This window comes from Hemibagrus wyckioides, linkage group LG23 (assembly GCF_019097595.1).
Source record: "Hemibagrus wyckioides isolate EC202008001 linkage group LG23, SWU_Hwy_1.0, whole genome shotgun sequence".
NCBI classification, from domain to species: Eukaryota; Metazoa; Chordata; class Actinopteri; order Siluriformes; family Bagridae; genus Hemibagrus; species Hemibagrus wyckioides.
In genome coordinates this window covers 16,961,037-16,978,634 of record NC_080732.1, presented here as the reverse complement: position 1 = coordinate 16,978,634, position 17,598 = coordinate 16,961,037, and the positions used below count along the sequence as shown (strand labels likewise).

General features: G+C 41.2%; 1 non-coding gene across 1 annotated transcript; it reads right to left on the bottom strand.

Annotated features, from left to right (window-relative positions):
- Positions 1–3,507: 3,507 nt before the first annotated feature.
- LOC131344671 (U1 spliceosomal RNA) lies at positions 3,508–3,671 on the bottom strand. Its single transcript, XR_009203357.1, has one exon. It is a non-coding gene; the product is annotated as a U1 spliceosomal RNA (small nuclear RNA).
- Between the last annotated feature and the right edge of the window lie 13,927 nt (positions 3,672–17,598).

Below are 17,598 nucleotides of genomic sequence, written 5' to 3'. Positions count from 1 at the left end.
CTGAAATAATACAGAGCTGATTTCCATCTGAAAACAGACTCTTCACTAGGAGTCACATTAAAGATGATGGAGGAAACCGGATCACACCTTGGTTCATCCGAGACGAATGACATTTCTCCAACGAATCTATTAGATGAGCTGAATCAGCACTCTGCATCTTTCCAGCTTAAAACAACAACAACAACAAACAGAAGCTGGAGAAAGCAGATCCCGTTCACAAGGGACTCGACTGCGACACAGTATCAAAAGTCGAACTCTCGTCGTGCCGCGCCATGGGGCTGATGGGATATCTCCCGGGAGCCATTAGCGTTTTCGATCGGGGAAGCGGCTCGAGGGAGCGAGTGCAAATCACGAGAGAGCGAGAGTGTGTGAAAGAGACAGAGACAGAGAGAGAGAGGAAAAAAAATCCCTCGCAACACACTAACAACACCTGTCACCCTCCGCACCTAATGAGGGACACAATTAGCAATTAACAGAGTGATCTGTCAGCAGTGATACCAGAGTCCCCGGTGTTTGGCCCGAGCCAACTGGGAGACACACAGCTCTTAATCAGCGCTAGCATACACACACACACACACACACACATACACACACGCTCAGTGAAAGTGTGGGAGAAACACTGTACATTAACCTGTTAATACAGAATGATTATCCTCAGGTTTGGGTCAGCTATGCTAGTTCTGCTAGCTAAGCTAATCCTTCTACCTTCTTCAGTCTGTTCAGATTTGACCCGGCTTCAGATCGCAAATCAGTGTATTTTGGACAGATGCCATTTCTCGACCTGTGTGATCTGGTTCCCATGTTTAAAGGAGGCGTGTTAACTGATTCCACCACATAATGAAGACCTGGATTGAATCAAATTCATCAGATATCCAAATTCTATGAAATATGAATACGATGCAAAGGATTGTTTTTGCTCTCTTGGCAGATTGATTGATTGATTTATTTATTTATTTTTATTTATTTATTTTTTTTTAAAAAATATGTATATTTACATATAATTGTCCAGTATCATTGTGATTGATAGGAAATAATTAAACGTAGATAAATTGTAAGCTTTTTTTTATTTTAATTGTAAGCTTTTTTATTATTATTATCTAGAAAGAAGCTAAATTAGCTTGGAATGAAAATTTTAAAAGCTTGAACTGAGCATCTAGTATGAAACTATAGGTAAAGTTTCACACACTATAGCATTTCACAAGCAGTAATGCAAAAAGTCTGAAGATCCTTATGTAGCAGTGTTTTTATTTTGTTTTAAGAAATTTTTTTTGCTAGTTTATTCCTGCAGCAGTGATCAGCACGGGAAGTGAAAATACAATGCAATAATTTGTGATTCTGAGAAACTGCAGTTGAGTTTTACATCCGTCTACATGCTTACAGTTGGTGTGGATTCAAATAATTAAAGTGGAAATAAAACAAGCAGCAGAAACACATCTGGATCGATTAGAATTAAAGGAAATAAGGGCCAGACAGCGCCAAAAAACTGTCTTAAAATTTGTGTCAAATACTCAAAGACGAAAACACGGAGCACTTATCTGCACTCTCTCTATCAATGTTATGGACAGTTTATGATTTAATGCTCTGAAATAATTGGATAGTTTGTGTTTTAAGGAATAAAATGCTTCCCAGTAACAGCATAAAGTTCTGTCTTTCCTGCATCATAAAAGTTACTGTTAAAAAAAAAGCCCTGCCGCTGGAGACTCCTTCCAAAAGGTGGCAGAGAAATGCAAAACAAAATAACAAATGCAAAACACAATGAAAACACAAGGACAATACCGAAAAAATGGAAAAGGTCGGAACAGTTTGAGAATGGAATTCTTTTCAGTGATTGGACGAGACATCTGTCACTCAGGATATATGGGAAGTCCAGCAGTAGCTGCAGCAGTAGAGAGTGGATTGGTGTGTGTATGAATGCAGCTCTGCTCTTATAGCGCTCCTTACATCCTTTAATCTGGAATAGATTAGTCTTCAAAACATTCTTCAGGTGTGTTTTTAGAGATCGCAAACTAATCTTTACACCATGATATGCTCTCAGAATATCCAAAATCACAGCATATGTCCCGACGTCCTTGCTCAAAGCAGTGTTGAATGAATTCTATCTTATCCATGCTTGCCAATGGAAGTTTTCATATCTCATATTTATGAGTCATATTTATGGTTATATAAGAATACAGAAATATAAAAATAATTTTAGACATACAATTTCCTACTGCTTGTATATGTTGAGTGACAGATGTCTCATCCAATCAGAGGTAAGAATTCCATTCGCAAACTATACCTACCTTTTCCCGGTTTGTTATTTTGTTTTTTAATTTTGTTTGTTGTTTTGTTTTGCACTTCTCAGCTACCATAAATTCCTCTTACCATAAACCATACAATTTCTTAATGAAAGTATACAAATATACATCCATTTGTTTTTAGCTTTAAATCGTGTTTGAACAGCTATTATATAAGTATGTCCAGTTTGTTGCTATAGAAACGCTGATATACATATTAGAACGAGTGCATCTGTGTAAGAGCTACCGCTTTTGGAAATGAATCCTGACCAATCAGAAGAGAGGACGAAACTTTCTAATCCGGCCTAAACTTCTCCTCGATTTCCTCGACAGATCCACAAACAACAATCACTGTCAAGAGTATCAGAAATCAGATAACAATCATTCTGACGCTGCAAAGCTGTTGGGGAAACAGAGCTCACCTAAAGGCAGGGCCTGACTCTGAGGCATGAGCACCTAGGAGTGATTGTATCAAACCCAAACCTGTGTGACACACACACACACACCTCCGGCATGGCAACCGTATCAGCATGGCGAGGTCAAGAGGGAATCGGATTGTTAAATCCAATTTTGAATTTGTCTTTCTCGTATGGGAGAAGCCGCCATATGCCGAGCTCCCCGATTCCAGCGGATGAATATGGATGAGCTCTGAATTCACGGCTCTCGCTTCTCCGACTTTAAAAGGGCTCCGCGTTCAGGAGTGGGAATAAACACTCACTCCTTTCTCGGTGTTTGGCGCAGGATTTGATGATCTTAGTCCCAAAAAGACGGTCCTGACTATACATCGGCGTATTACACTAATTAATTCGAATTAGGATTACGATGAGCCGTATGCAGGAGCGGATAAGATAAAAGGTAGCGTAGGTAAGAAATAAAACACTTGGGAATGTGCTGTTTTAGGAAAATAGTCAGTGATGGCCTTGATTATTTTCCAGTGACAGCATGCTGTGTAGTGGTTACATCAGCAGTGTCTCACAAAATTTTATTTATTAAGAAGAACTGAGGGCATGAAGCCTTTATTAACACCACACATACATTACAGCACAGTGGAATTCTTTTCTTCCCATATCCCAGCTGAGGAAGTTGGGGTCAGAGCACAGGGGCAACTATGATACCCCTGGAGAAGAGAGGGTTATGGGCCTTACTCAACAGTGGAGCTTGGTGTTACTGGGGCTTGAACCCCAATCAACAACCCAGAGCCTTAACTACTTGAGCCACCACCCCTATGTGTAAGGGGAGAGCGCAAATGCAGTCCCCCACTAACAGAAATTATGCAGTCGAGATTCCCACATTCGGGGAATTCACAAAGGTCAGCACAGCCCGAGTGCAATGGCTGAGCCTCGCTTTGGGCAAACCACCTCCTTGACCATGGTATTGCCCCTGCCAGGTAAGTTACATATTACATAACAACATGTACTTTTTATCCATTTCCGATTACCTTTAATGTCGCATCTGCAAGTTCTACAAGTTCCTGTTCCCATTTTCCATTAAGGTCAATCCATTTAAAACATAGCTCGTAACATCCCATAGAGGAAAAGCTCTGACACTGGAGACTTCTTCCTTTAATGCTCATTAAAGATTAAAGTAGGAGTTTGATTCTGGGATTTAATCCACACTTTTTACCCAATCAGAATGAAAGAATGCGATATTGCTTTGATGTCATAGGTAAGCTTTCTAAAGAAGTTTTTAAAGCAAATGTTAATGCAGAGGAAAGGTTTGAATTTGATTGTGGCTTTGTTCTCATTGGACGTGACAATCATCATCTGATGAGAAACCTATATGGCTCGTCAATGACATGCAGAAAGTCCAGACGTGTTTAAAGTAATTAGCTGAGCTAGTCAGAACCCAGAATAAAATGTTTTTGTTTTTTTTCGCCTCATTGTAAGAGCAATTGCTCTGTTAATCACTCCAACACAATAGCAGAGGTGTGGTTCTGTCCTTGATGTGCCCGAGAGTCGGGGTGTCAGCTGCTCCCTCCCCTGTAGTGTTCACTGCATTAGCAGGGCGTTGTGTGCACTCGAGAGGAGTATGAAGAGCAGCAAGCCTCTCTCTCTACAGAACAAGGAGAGCACTGTAGCCTGCAGGTGCACCGCAACATCTGGTGAAGACAAGGAAAAAAAATGAATATGCTTGACATTCGTCAAATGACAAGTTTTAATTGGGCTGCGTCTGTGTGTGTGTGTGTGTGTGCATATGTGCATGGCTGTATGAGCATGCTTTAAATTTGCTGATAATAACGAAGTGGGATTTTTAGATGCAAGCAGAAACCATTGCCTAGATATATTCAAATGCAATAAAACTTGCATTGTAAATTTTTTATACCTTTACTTTACAATCGAATTACTCTTCAAGAATAGTAAGGATCTCACCTTGCATCATGCAAAACAATTATACGAGGCATGTACTGTGAGTGTAGTGTGTAATCTCAGGCCTGGAGGTCATGTCTGTCATTCCTGTCTGAGTGCCACTTCTGTTGATGAATATTCAGATAGCCAGGACTAGCAGTGAAAAGCTGCCTGAAAGCAGCGATGATAAATTCCTCCCCAGCACTAATGAACTGCGTTTAACAATAAAATGCGTCAGGAAAAAAACAGAACGTTTCATTTATAAGAAGATCAATGGCAGTGACGCTACTCACTCACTCTCACCGAAGTGCCGACGGCCTTGGGTTCCGGCTGCCGTGCTATCAATCACGCGATGGAAGAACAAGCAGATCGATCAAACGAGCTGCTTGGGGGAAGGGGAGGGGAATAAAACTAGTCATTCGTGGAAAGAAGAGAAGAGAACGAGTGCAGGGTTCTCAGTGTGAGACTAGTGAGCTTGTGAAAGGCAGAGTGAGTGATCACGAACAGGGTCAGGAAGTGCTCCATCACCTCCGCCTCCATCTGAGAGGAGACGTTTCATAATCTCAGGCATCTGCCTTCATTTAGTGAGCATTCTTTCATTTCGAGATCACCCATGCCCTCTTAAGTCTAATCATTTTTTAATGGTGCAAAGGTTTAAAGTCTAAAACGCAACCAATGTGACAGGAGTCTAGAACTGTACCATGGTATCATTCACTTAATTACCTCCTCTCTTTACGCTCTGCACAAGCACTGTGAAGGACAATCCTTTCTCAAAAAACAATGCTCATGTCCATGTCCAGAGAGGATCACCATTTTAATGATAATTTAACCTACTGTACCTTTGTCCTAGCATGGATCAAACCAGCATCTCCTCACCAATTCCTACTGTATCTGATCCATTCTGGATTATACTACAGTCTACTCTTCCTAAAGCTTTGATGTGGATCAGCTCCCCATCTTGACTTTATAAAGTACCATGTGTCATCATACAAACCTCTAGCTCTCACTTGGGTCAATCCCCCCATCTTGTCTTCTACAACCCTCTAACCCTGAAATGGGTCAATCCCCAATCTCTTCTTCATACAAATCTCTAGCCCTGACATGCGTCAATCCCCCCACTTGTCTTCCTACAGACCTCTAGCCCTCACGTGGGTCAGTCCCCCATCTTGTCTTCATCCAACCTCTAGCCCTGACATGGGTCAATCCCCAAACTCTTCTTCATACAAATCTCTAGCCCTGACATGGGTCAATCCCCCCACTTGTCTTCCTACAGACCTCTAGCCCTCATGTGGGTCAATCCCCCATCTTGTCTTCATACAAACCTCTAGTCCTAACATGGGTCAATCCCCCATCTCGTCTTCATACAAACCTCCAGCCCTGACATGGGTCAATCCCCTATCTTGTCTTTATAAAATATCAATACCTTGACATGGCTCTGCCTCTCATCTCATAAGCTTTGACATAGATTAGACCCTTATATCTAAAGTCCTGACATCTCATCAACTGTTCCTGGGTATCATATCTAATTTTCTGTACCCAACCCCTACCATGGATCAATCTCTTCATCTCCTGCCCTTCTTCCAAGGCCTTTCTACTCTCCCCATGGCCCTCCACAGATCAATCCTCTCTTCCTTCCTTTGCTTCTGATACCCAAAACCCTGGTATGTATCAGTCTCAATTACACTTTCTTCAACACCACAGTCCCTGCAACGGTCAATTCCTTCATCTTGGCTTTTTATTGTCTCTAAGACCTGGTGAACTTTCTCCTCTTATTAGGTATTCATTCTGTACAAAAGTCTTGATGCAATGGACACAACAATCTCCTTTAATCTTTCTTAGCATCCAAACCCTGGCCTCTAGCTCTTTATTTAGTACCTGAACCCCATCATGGGTCAAGACCCTACTCTTCTCTCCTCTCTATAGTGTGGCTATACCTGAGCCATACCACAACTACTTGTATTTAAGCTCCAAATTGACAAGGTCAACTTCTTGTTGAAACACAGCTTATAGGTCATCCTTGATGGCTTCATCTTGACTACTATATTGACTGATTTTTGTGTACAAGTCCCATCTACACACCTGTATAAAAATTCCTTATTTTATTTAGAGGATTCAGACAACCTGTGACTTGAAGTTTCCTTGAGATGCTTCATCAGCTTCTTCGTAGCATTAACTGCCAGGCTGGCTTTGCTTCAAGAGCTTTCAGTGACAATTTCAACATGTGGAAACGGCCTGAAGAGCAATCACAGACATATGCTCCTGTTCAGTTTGCCTTCTGAAGCACCCTGTAGCATGGCCAGGGCCAGATGTTACAGCTTCTATGATTCACTGTATTCACAACATGGCTGCTGACAGAATCAACACACAACAAACAGTTGCAATGCATCCAGATACAGGTAGGTAACACAGCACTTGTTGAGAACCAAAAATGGACTGGTACAACAACAGTAGAACTATTATGTTAAAATGTCTATCATATTCTACATTATGTACATTTCACAGGTCTTCACAGCTTGATCCTTCTAGTGCTCAGAGCCATTGAATACTCAAATAAGTTCCTGAGGACTTGCTCCTGCAAATGAACCTGGTTCTTCTCGGCAGGTGATGAGTTACCCGTCATAAAGAGTTACCGGTCTCAGGGTAACAAGGTCAGGAGAGGACAGGCCATGCATGGTGCTACTGTCCCAGCCTTCCCACAGTAATGATAGCTCTCTAGATAATGGTTTTTATCTTATTATGGTGCAATAGTTCTTTTTTTATTTCTTTCTAGTACAAATAACATAAGAAAATGCAGGCTATGTATCAGTAATTGTTTAGCCTCAGCAAATGTGGCTGAGAAAACTCATTTGGAAAACTGCAGTCCAGGCTGGGATTGTTTGTGTGTGTTTACATGGGCCTCCTGTCAGTCTTTTTATAGACACAGCCCACCTACTTAACAGAGCAAAGGCGCTAGAGCTCAAGCCCTGACTAATATCGATGAACGCACCTTAATAACAAAATGGCAAAACTCGTACACAAACCTGAGTATGTACACAGCTTGTCCAGAATATTCACAAGTACACTATATATTCATATCAAAGGACAACACAACCCATCATCTTGATTTGTTCATGGTTAAAATGGTGTATTTCTTTAAGTCAACATTAGAGTTAGCATTAGGGGTTTAGTTTTTTTTTTTTTCCTGAGCATTGTATGGAAGTGCGGGTTATAACCAGTAGGTGGTATACTTCTCACATAGTACAGCATGCAGAAGTCTCCTTGGAAAAACACGCTCTCTCTGATCATAATGAAAATTTCAAAATCTTGTTCCGTCATTAAAAATAAAAACTAACATCTGTTGTGAAGATATTTGGATACATTTGTGTCACCTTTGGGATTTTTACCGGCTAGAAATCCTTAACGATTAACGACAGCGTGAGGCCGCTAAAGGACTGCGCTCGAGCCATTACGGAGATAATGGAGATCAGTCTCTGTTCTTAACAGCAATGTTAATATGCCTGCAAACCTGCTCTCTCTCTCTCTCTCTCTCTCTCGCTCTCTTATACAGAGAAAAATGCAGCACCAGGAGAGAGAGAAGCATTATTTTACTCCTAATATACCATACCAACACCCACAGGGACAGATGAGTGCAGAGAAAATGATAATACACTGCACATTTCTTCATTAAGATGCTATAAGAGACTGGCAGGCATTTTGATTATACCATGGATGTGTGTTACCGTGATCAGATTGCTCATTCCAATCATTTTTAACCCATATGTTCTGTACAAACCAAACTGACCCATTTTTATTAATGTGTAATTTTCTTCCAAAAGTGAAACAATATTAAAAACCTGGGCTCGCTTTCTCTAATGAACATTTACAAATTAGATTTATACGGGATGCCACATGGATATATATGAAATACCCTAAAGAATTCCCCAAAACAGCCCAGAATCTCGACTTTTTCTGGAAGACTTGCTGCTGTGATCCTAAAGACTTTTCCTGTGCTCATTTTATTTGTCACTTTAAAAATGTCACATTTGATTAGAATTGATTTATATTTCAAAAAAATGATGTTCAGCTCATTTTAATGTGAGACCGGCCTCAAGCAATGAAATTTTTTTTTGCACACCTTCCATAAATATTGGTTATATTGCCAGGAGGGAAGTAACTGTACAAATACATCATTGGGGGGGGGGGGTGTCAGATATAAATAAGAATAGTTAAGAATAAATAAGAATAATAACAGGCACACTGTTAATTTTTTTCAAGTTTACAGAGCATCCAGTTGCGATTAGCCAGTTGAGGTGTGCATTGGGATTGAATTCCTGTGGGACACAACTTCCTGATCCTCAGGAATTATTTATTTTCCTGTGCTCCAACATGAAGCATTTACAGCTTCCTTAGTAACTGCCTGGTCAGGGTCAACTTAGCTGACATATATTATATAGTTTGGGAAATAGAACCAGGTGAAATTTATAGAAAGTAATGAGCGGGTCCAAACAACATGAATAACTTGATTTGGATCCCATGCACATCTTTAGTTGAGACTAATTTTTAAATGTAGTCATAAAGTTGAGGTTGAGGAAGTCGTAGCATAGCTAACAAACCAGTGTTTCTGCAGTAGCGTTCATCTTCGGGGAAAACTAATGTGATTCAGGCCATGCCCACTTTAGGTAGATCTCCAAATACAGATACAGGTATAGATATGGATATTTGGGGCACTAAACAAATACAGATAGTGGCATTGTCCCATTACACCCCCAATGACCAGAAATATAGAGTTGATGAACATAAGATGCATTAGGGATCTAAATAGATAACATCCATTGTTAAATAATGGAAAGAACATACGGTTGATATCCATGGTAGTTTGATACAGTTAGATAATAAGGTTTGGTGAATAAATTGTTATTGGAGTTTATATAAGGAGCAGTTATTAAGGAAATGAGCACTTATGCTACCTACTGGGCATCGACCCTCCGCCCTCAACGCAAAAAACTACTCATCCTCGAACGAAGGGCTCATTTATTAGTGCTAAGCGTCTCAATGACAGTCTAAATGGCGAAGACGTCCATGTCACCCAGCTGGCTGTCTCCGCGGTAACAGGCCCCCAAGAGGAGCGCTCGGGTCACTCATGTCTTTGCCGTTATCATTAAGCACCATTGATTTAATGAATACATCATTTACGGGTGCTTGGACCTTCATGGCCCGCTGCCTCATTATGTGCAAAGCAAAACTAATATGGAGAGCAACCTCAAGCTCACCTCCAGAGACGCTCTTCTTTTTTTTTTCCCAGCCATCATTTCACCCTATCATGATGAGTTCAGTACAGGAGAGAGCACATTGTCTTTCTTGTTCTGGCTCAGGTCTAGGTGGGGGGAGTAGATGATCGAATTAGAAAGCACCCGTCCAATATCTCTCAGCTCTCAGGAGTGGGTGGCGGTGTGATGTACTGCAAATACAGCAGAGTCCAGAAGTTTGAGTCCAATACCACTAAGTAATGTAGTCATTTATTGATAATTCATATCATTTTATTCACTTTTCCGAAGAAAAAAAATCCTCAAGGCTTCTTGGAAGGAGAAGCCTCTCTAACATGGCTTGAACGCAAACTTTTTACAGCCAGGAATGTCTTTAACTGTAAAATTAATTCCATAGGCTCCCTCAGCATAGATGTTTTTACAAACATTTTCCACATAACGCTCATTATTTAAACATATACAATATTATTTTGTCTATTTAGTCGAGCTTTTTATTCTTGACCATTCTTTTAACTTCAAACTTCCACCATCAAAGCAAATCCAAGTTGACGTTATTTCTAGGTCAACCAGACAAAACGTTATGACTAGACATATTTAAGATGTAACAAAACATGAAAAAGTTATGTCTGGAGTTCTTTGGTCCCCATTTGAGAACGACAGGTCTAAGGGAAAATATACCGTTGCCCCAGAAGGACAAGCCGAAGAACCTAGATATATTTGAGTGAACTGATTGAATGTTAGAATGTTTCGAAAGCTGAAAGTATCAACTGTGCAAAAAAAAGTATTCCCTTTGAATCCACTATTGCTATTGCTCTTTGACTTTGATTGATACAAGCTATCGGCTCTATAGTGTCAGTTTATTCCCCTCCCCTCCCTCTTGCTTTCGCTGTCTTTGCCACTATTTATACTGAGAGTAAGCTGAGACTTCTGTGTGTGCATGTCTGTAGACATTGTGGAATGAAATCTCCATCCATGTCCCCTTGGTACCCCCCCTCCTCAATTTCTAATCTGGTTAGTGCCAGCGCTGCCCCCACTCTTGGCTCGGGCTCTGCCAAGGCTGCCCACCTTCCGTCTTCCCTCTCTCTCCCTGGAGGGGGGAGGATGCTCAGGCCCGTCCTAATTCCCCTCTCTGCGGGGAAACAATTAACGCCTCCGCTCTCAGCTTTATGGTCAGAGAAGCAGCTGCTTCGCTGTCTTCCCTGGGCACATTTACGGCTGGAGAAAGAGCGAGGGAGAACAAGATCAGGCCTATACTCGCCCTGCTTTTTGCTTATGCCACGCCGGTGCCCACTTACTCACCTCTAAACGCGGCCTGTCACCGCGCAACGGCCCTGCACGGACAGACGAAGCCCTCCGCCAGACCCCCATACCTTCATAAAGAAGATCTATGAACGTGTGAAGGTGTGAGTAATGCTACACGTGTAGGATGCAGAACCCGAAGATGCACCACAGAGCAGCAAAACAAGGAGTGCTTATAAAATAACTACAGATTGGCCTGGCTTGTTATTGTGAGTCTACAAGATTTATGCTGGTGATTTCACAATCATGAATTGGAAATGCATGCAGGCCTTGTAATACCGGTGTTGGCTGGGAACGCTGTTAGGAGGAAATGATGCAAAAAAAAGCAACGCACTATGCGTGCAAATCGGAAATCTGATCTAATTGTAGCCAGTAACGAGCATCTTAGCCATATTATAGTTGATTTATGATTCCATAAGAAGACAAAGAGTCTGACCTCAAGCACAAACTCAGTAAAGACTACAGGATCCAGGTTGTTCTTGTGTGTCTGTTAAGTGTGTAATGCAATGCCATTTGTGTACTGTTCCAATTATCCATATCTGTTTTTGGATTTCAACGCAAATTGGGTGTGGCCTAAACCAGAAGAGGTTTTTCGTTTGTTTGTATTTATATTTGTTCTCTATCTCTATGCACCTGAGGCAAAACCCCAGATGTCAAAATCCCACGAGTTTTAGCATAGCATGTGAATTTTGACTCTTGGCTTGACAGCTATATCTTAACTGTTCTCATCTAGAAATGCGCATATTCAGAAATCCCACTCACACACACGTTATTTTTGTTTGTATCTGCCAACAATATTTTCAAGTTTAATGTTCAAATTTAAGTTTAAATTTTCACCTTATTCAAACCACCATGACCCTGACCAGACAGTTACTAAGAATTGCATGTTGCAGATCTTCGTATATACATAACCACTCGGATATGTACACATGGACCCTCCCACTTACGTAAAATCTGCATCACATCCTACAGGATCACAGTTACAAGACACATTAAAATGAAGAAACAGACAAATCGCATAGTGAACCTCCTATTAGTATCTGTTTAACACATTATCTCTAGAGTCTGCAAATCCTCAACGTAATTAACAAGAAGCAGCTATGAGTTAAGGTTAAAAGGCGACTACACAGAGACAGAGGTTCGGCTTTAAAAGGCCTTTTGATAAAGAGGTGTTATGCCAAGCCTGCTATTGCACGCGCTCCGTGACCGAGGAGGCATTAATTATGGCCGCTATTTCACAGGACAAACTGTAAACAACACCATGTAGTGAGGATGCCATTAGCAAGGAAGAGTAGGTGCTTAGGAGAGTACAGTAAGAGACAAAATTAGGGTAACATGTTTAAAGTGAGCGATAGAGAGATAGTATGATTTAGGAGGGTGCTTTTTCTTGTCCTCCTTGGATGGTGGGAGTGAAAGAGAGAGCGTGAGCTAGAAAGGAGGGGCGTTCTCCTTCTAATTATTCTAATTATCATGGCACACTATGAAAACGTGATTAATAACACTGAAGATATTGTTGTGGCAATTAGCCATATGGTGGTGGGACCCTGCTCTGTCACGATTTTGCCATTAGCATCTCCTTATGTTTGTCAGGAGCGTGCACCCATGACGAGCTCGACTCTGGCTCACCTTCCTCCATCCACCTGGGAGAAACGCACAGGCCTCCGAGCTTCTTGCTTCACTGAATTTTTTATGCAGAATCCACTCAGACTGGGGACACACGTCACACCGAGCCTAGGAGCAAGAGCCGTCGGAGTGAGCAGATCTGCTCCGAGACTGAGCGCACTCCATTCTGGCAGATTTGGTGCTTTTGTGTAAAGCTACCGGAGAGATTTTTTATAGAACAGATTGCAAGGTGCTTTTTGGCCTGTTGAGATCCTGAAGATAGCCATGAAAATGCAGTGTGTGGTTCAGACAAGGCTGTAAAAATATCTTGTCAGAGGTCAGGATTCAGAAGATAAATGATGAGGGGAAGAATAAAGAATTAAGAATGAAACCAGTATCTGAAGTGAAAAAACGAAAACAAAAAAGTTTGGAATTTCCTCTCTAGGCCACATGCAAATGTGAGAATGAGACTGCAACTTTATGAATCTTTTATCAGAATTGTAATCATGGACTTTTTTGAGTGGTAGGTGGGTGGATCGACAGAGCCCAGGGGGTGGGGCTAAGTGGATGGTTCTTAAGAGATCAGGCGGTGTGGCTCAGTGAATGTATCCACAAAATTTACGGATGGATCCGGAGAGATGAAGAAACAGAGCTATGTGGCTGGTTCTAGAGAGCCGAGTTTGTGAGACCACTTGGAGGGCCCTAGAGTAAAAAAAGAAAAGGGATGGTTCTTAAGAGATGAGGGGGTGTGACTCAGTGAATGTTCTAGAGAGCTGAGTCGGTGAGACAAGGTGGATGACCCTAGAGAAAAAAGGGGTGGGGCTAAGTGGATGATTCCAAAGAGATGGAGAGGTGTGGCTTAGTAAAAGGCTCCGCAAAATCTCTGCTTGTTTGGAATAATAACCTGCACCCACACTGGCACTTTGTGGATAAGATTGGACACCCCTGCCCTAGAGTAAAAAAGGGGGTAGGGCCAAATGGATGATGCCAAAGAGATGAGGGGGTGTGGCTAAGTGAACGGCTCCAAGGAGCTTAGGGATTGATCCAGAATGCTGAGGGATCGGGGGTTTCCCAAACAGGTGGTCAGTTGATTAACAGCTGAGGTTATGAAAGACCCTCACAAGCTTCTTTTTAGCTTTATTTAATTGTTGTACAGATTTATGTTATGAATATTGCTCCAACTATGAAAATGCATGGTGTGTGCTAACTAATATGCTAACTCATTTTGCATAAGAGTTAATAAAAGTGGACAAATTTCTCCATCCACCAAAGAACTTCTGCTTGTGCTTCAACACCACCGAGTGACTTCTACCCAGAGGAACAACAGAATCCAAGAAACCGACCATAACACTGTCAAAACGTTTAATGACTTTTAACTTACAAATGTTACAGGAAATAACCAGCTGAAACCAACATGCCTCATATGTGGCAGAGTTTTGGTTTATTGCAAAAAAAGTGTACCATGATATTTCTTTTTTGTGTGGCAGTGAAAATGATGGCTCCCTTTACAAGCTCCCATCTGTGTGGAGCTGGAATCAGTGCTCTCGTCTGCATTAAAAAGGGAATAACACACAACAGGTCTAGCTGTTAGAGGTAAATAATACACTGTGGGGTGGTAACAGTAACTTGTGGAATATTTTCCTATAACAACACGCACTGTCGTGTTTTATTTCTTCAAGGAGTAATTCCTCTGCTGTGGCATCACACCAGTCTATATGCTTCAGACAAATACACACAATACAGCCACACGTATTTGGACACCTTCGACATCTATGTTGTTCTTTTCTAAACTGTTTCCACAAAGATGGACTCACACAACTGTCTTTCATGTTCCAGCATGACAATGCTCCATGAAGACAAGATTGGAGAAAAAGAACTCCTGAACGGAGCCCTGAGTCTGACTCCACCCCACTGAACACCTTTTCTGGAACTGGAGCCTTCTCACCAACATCAGTGACTGATCTCATTAATGCTCTTGTAGCTCTTGGAAAGCCTCCTTAGAGGAGTGGAGCTTATTATAACAGCAAATAGGGAATGAATCTGGATTGTGATGTTCAACATGCACATATTGCATGTGTATGGGTGAGATGGTCAGGTATCTGCTGCCAGGTAGACAGTTGAGATGGATGGAAGTGCAGCCTGAGGTTTATTTAAATGACAAACATGTGATCAGCAAACATGCAAAACCAAACAGATCCAAGAAACCAGGGTCAAAACAAGCCAGAAAGGACATCCAGCACAAACCAGTGGGACCCCACATAGACCTCTGTTAGTGAGATAAGGGTGCACCTTTGGGCTGATTGAATGAACTGTGGATTATTTATAGTGTGAACGTGATTGAAAACAGGTGAATACAATCTGAACGGATCATGTGACTGGGTTCCGGCCATGTTTTGATGCAGCACTGAATCCTGGGAAATGTAGTTGAAACAGTTCATTTGTTCAGATTCGAAACCTGCAAAGGTTTTTTGATTTGTGATTTTGTGACTAACAAACGATTAGATTTATCGTTTGTTCGACTTTCAAGTTGGAAGTTTGTTCAGATTTGTTTGTTGTACTATAAACAAGTTTTCAAACCTTCAGACCGATCTTGTTATTTGGTTTTAACCCAACCGCAAGTCCGGTTTCTGTGAAGTGATATAAAACACTACACATCTCTATGCAAAGTGGGCATTTTGTTTATTGTTAAACCTAATTGTCAAAATAAAATGGTTAAAGATGTCGGAGGATCAAGTGGATTACTGGTGCATTAACCAAAAATACGCCATTTATTGAACAGTGCAACACCACAACAACTGCGATCTCCATTTCTACAATTTGTACCTTTGAAAACCTCCAAAACCTCAAACCGCTCTTTCACCTTCGAAATCGTTTCATTCGAGCTTCACCCAAGGCAGAGACAAAGCATTTCCTCCAAACCCCTTAACGACCCCGACTTGCCAACATAAACAATACACACGGAGCACTGGGAGGGAAGGGAAGGAGATGGGAATGGCAGATTGAAATAGTTCCAGACCATACCGGGGACTTAATATAGGCTTCAAAAGAGGACTGGGAGATGGGCTTTTCATCGGATAATTAAAACAGCAAGATGGATTCTGTAATTGAGTGAAAAAACAGGATCTGAACAACATCTGTGCAATCCACACAAATCATTTCAATGAGAAGCAGAGACTACAATAAAAACGCTCAGCCTTGAAGTCGGAGAAGCTGTCAGCTACGTTTCGGGTGCACAAATAGGTGCACGATAACAAGCCAACTTATAAACCTCCTCGTTCACCTTCGCGTTCGGAGCAGAGGCCGCAATTTACAGCATTTCACTTATCACTTTGCAAAAAAAAAAAAAAACCCATGTAGTCAGCGCTTAATTATTCATCAAGATGGAATTCATTAAAACAGACACAAATATGTTTTCAGTTTACTTTTTTTCTTCATCTAACAAACACTTTTATGAAATTGTTTCTGTTTGCTTAGTTTTTTTTCCCCCCTCACCTTGTTATGACACGTATATCTCATTTTAATGCTACCATATGTAGCCTCATAGCACAGTGCTAATTGCTGTCATCTCTTCTAGACTTAATTAGCACTACAGCATTAGGTCCATTATGCTTTCAGCGATATTATACCACGCTCTCGGATCAGATTGGTCAGCCGCAATAGGTGTTGATTGATTTTCTAAAACAGCGGTTATGTCAGTAGTTTAAGTGCAAGAAAAATCACATTGCACGTTTGATATTAACGCGCTTGTTTTATTAACTTATTGTTTCTATAGTAACAAGTGACACAGTATGCTGACACAAGAACAGATAAACAAATGCCATTGTTTGATGACCGTGGCTCAATTTAGCCTCACGGGATACGGTATCGCCTCTAGCGTTGTTGTCTCACAGATCCAGCCTCCTCAGATCGATCAAGAGCTCGTGATGTACAGCACCTACAATACACACTTGCACTGTGCACTATGTAGTCTACTGTATAGCGTATGAAGTTTAGAAGGCGTCTCTAATGGAACATGAAGCCCCACCCCTCTTCCTCTACATTAGCAAAGCTGTGAGTGTTAAGTGCATGAAGTGTCCAACATTTTTGGTTTCATTTAGTTGAATAATGTGCACTTCTTCTTCTTCTTCTTCTTCTTCTTCTTCTTCTTCTTTTGTTATGTGAACACAGGACTCACATATATTAATAGAAAATTATAGTACACAATGGTAGAATAGTGTATATTCAATTATGCAGTTTAGGCTGCAGCTAAATAGTGGTTTATTCTTAACATGTGCTTGTGACTTGTGAGTGTTTAAATAAATATTTTTGATGGATAGTTTGTGCTTTGTATCTTCACAGGTCTTTACTCTCGCCTTTTTTCTTCAGCTGTGGTGGTTGCAGGTTCCATTATGTATGCATGTGTGTGTGTGTGTATGCATATGTGTGGTCTGAAATGTATCACAGTCTGTGATTGAGACACCGTCGTTAATGCAGTGAGTAAATTTCAGCGTCTCACAATAACACCGAGCCAAAGTCACACCTTCCACTTAACACTTAAACCCTGTTGTTTGTCCCCATGACGTCTTTCGTCCCCGTGAGGTAGACATGTGAACATGGTGATGTTTCCATACAGCGACGAATGCAACCCCCGCAGTCCGCTCCCCACACATTTTCACACGTACACACTACTGTATGTTGTACTGTACTGATTTACGGAAAAGTTTCCATTTAGCTGTGTATTACGGTCTGAAACATGTTATGATGTCCAGGGTTTATTCTAGCAGATAGCAGGTGACACATACAGTGCAACAAATATCACAGATAGTGAATTACTTCATTAACCACAATTTCAGC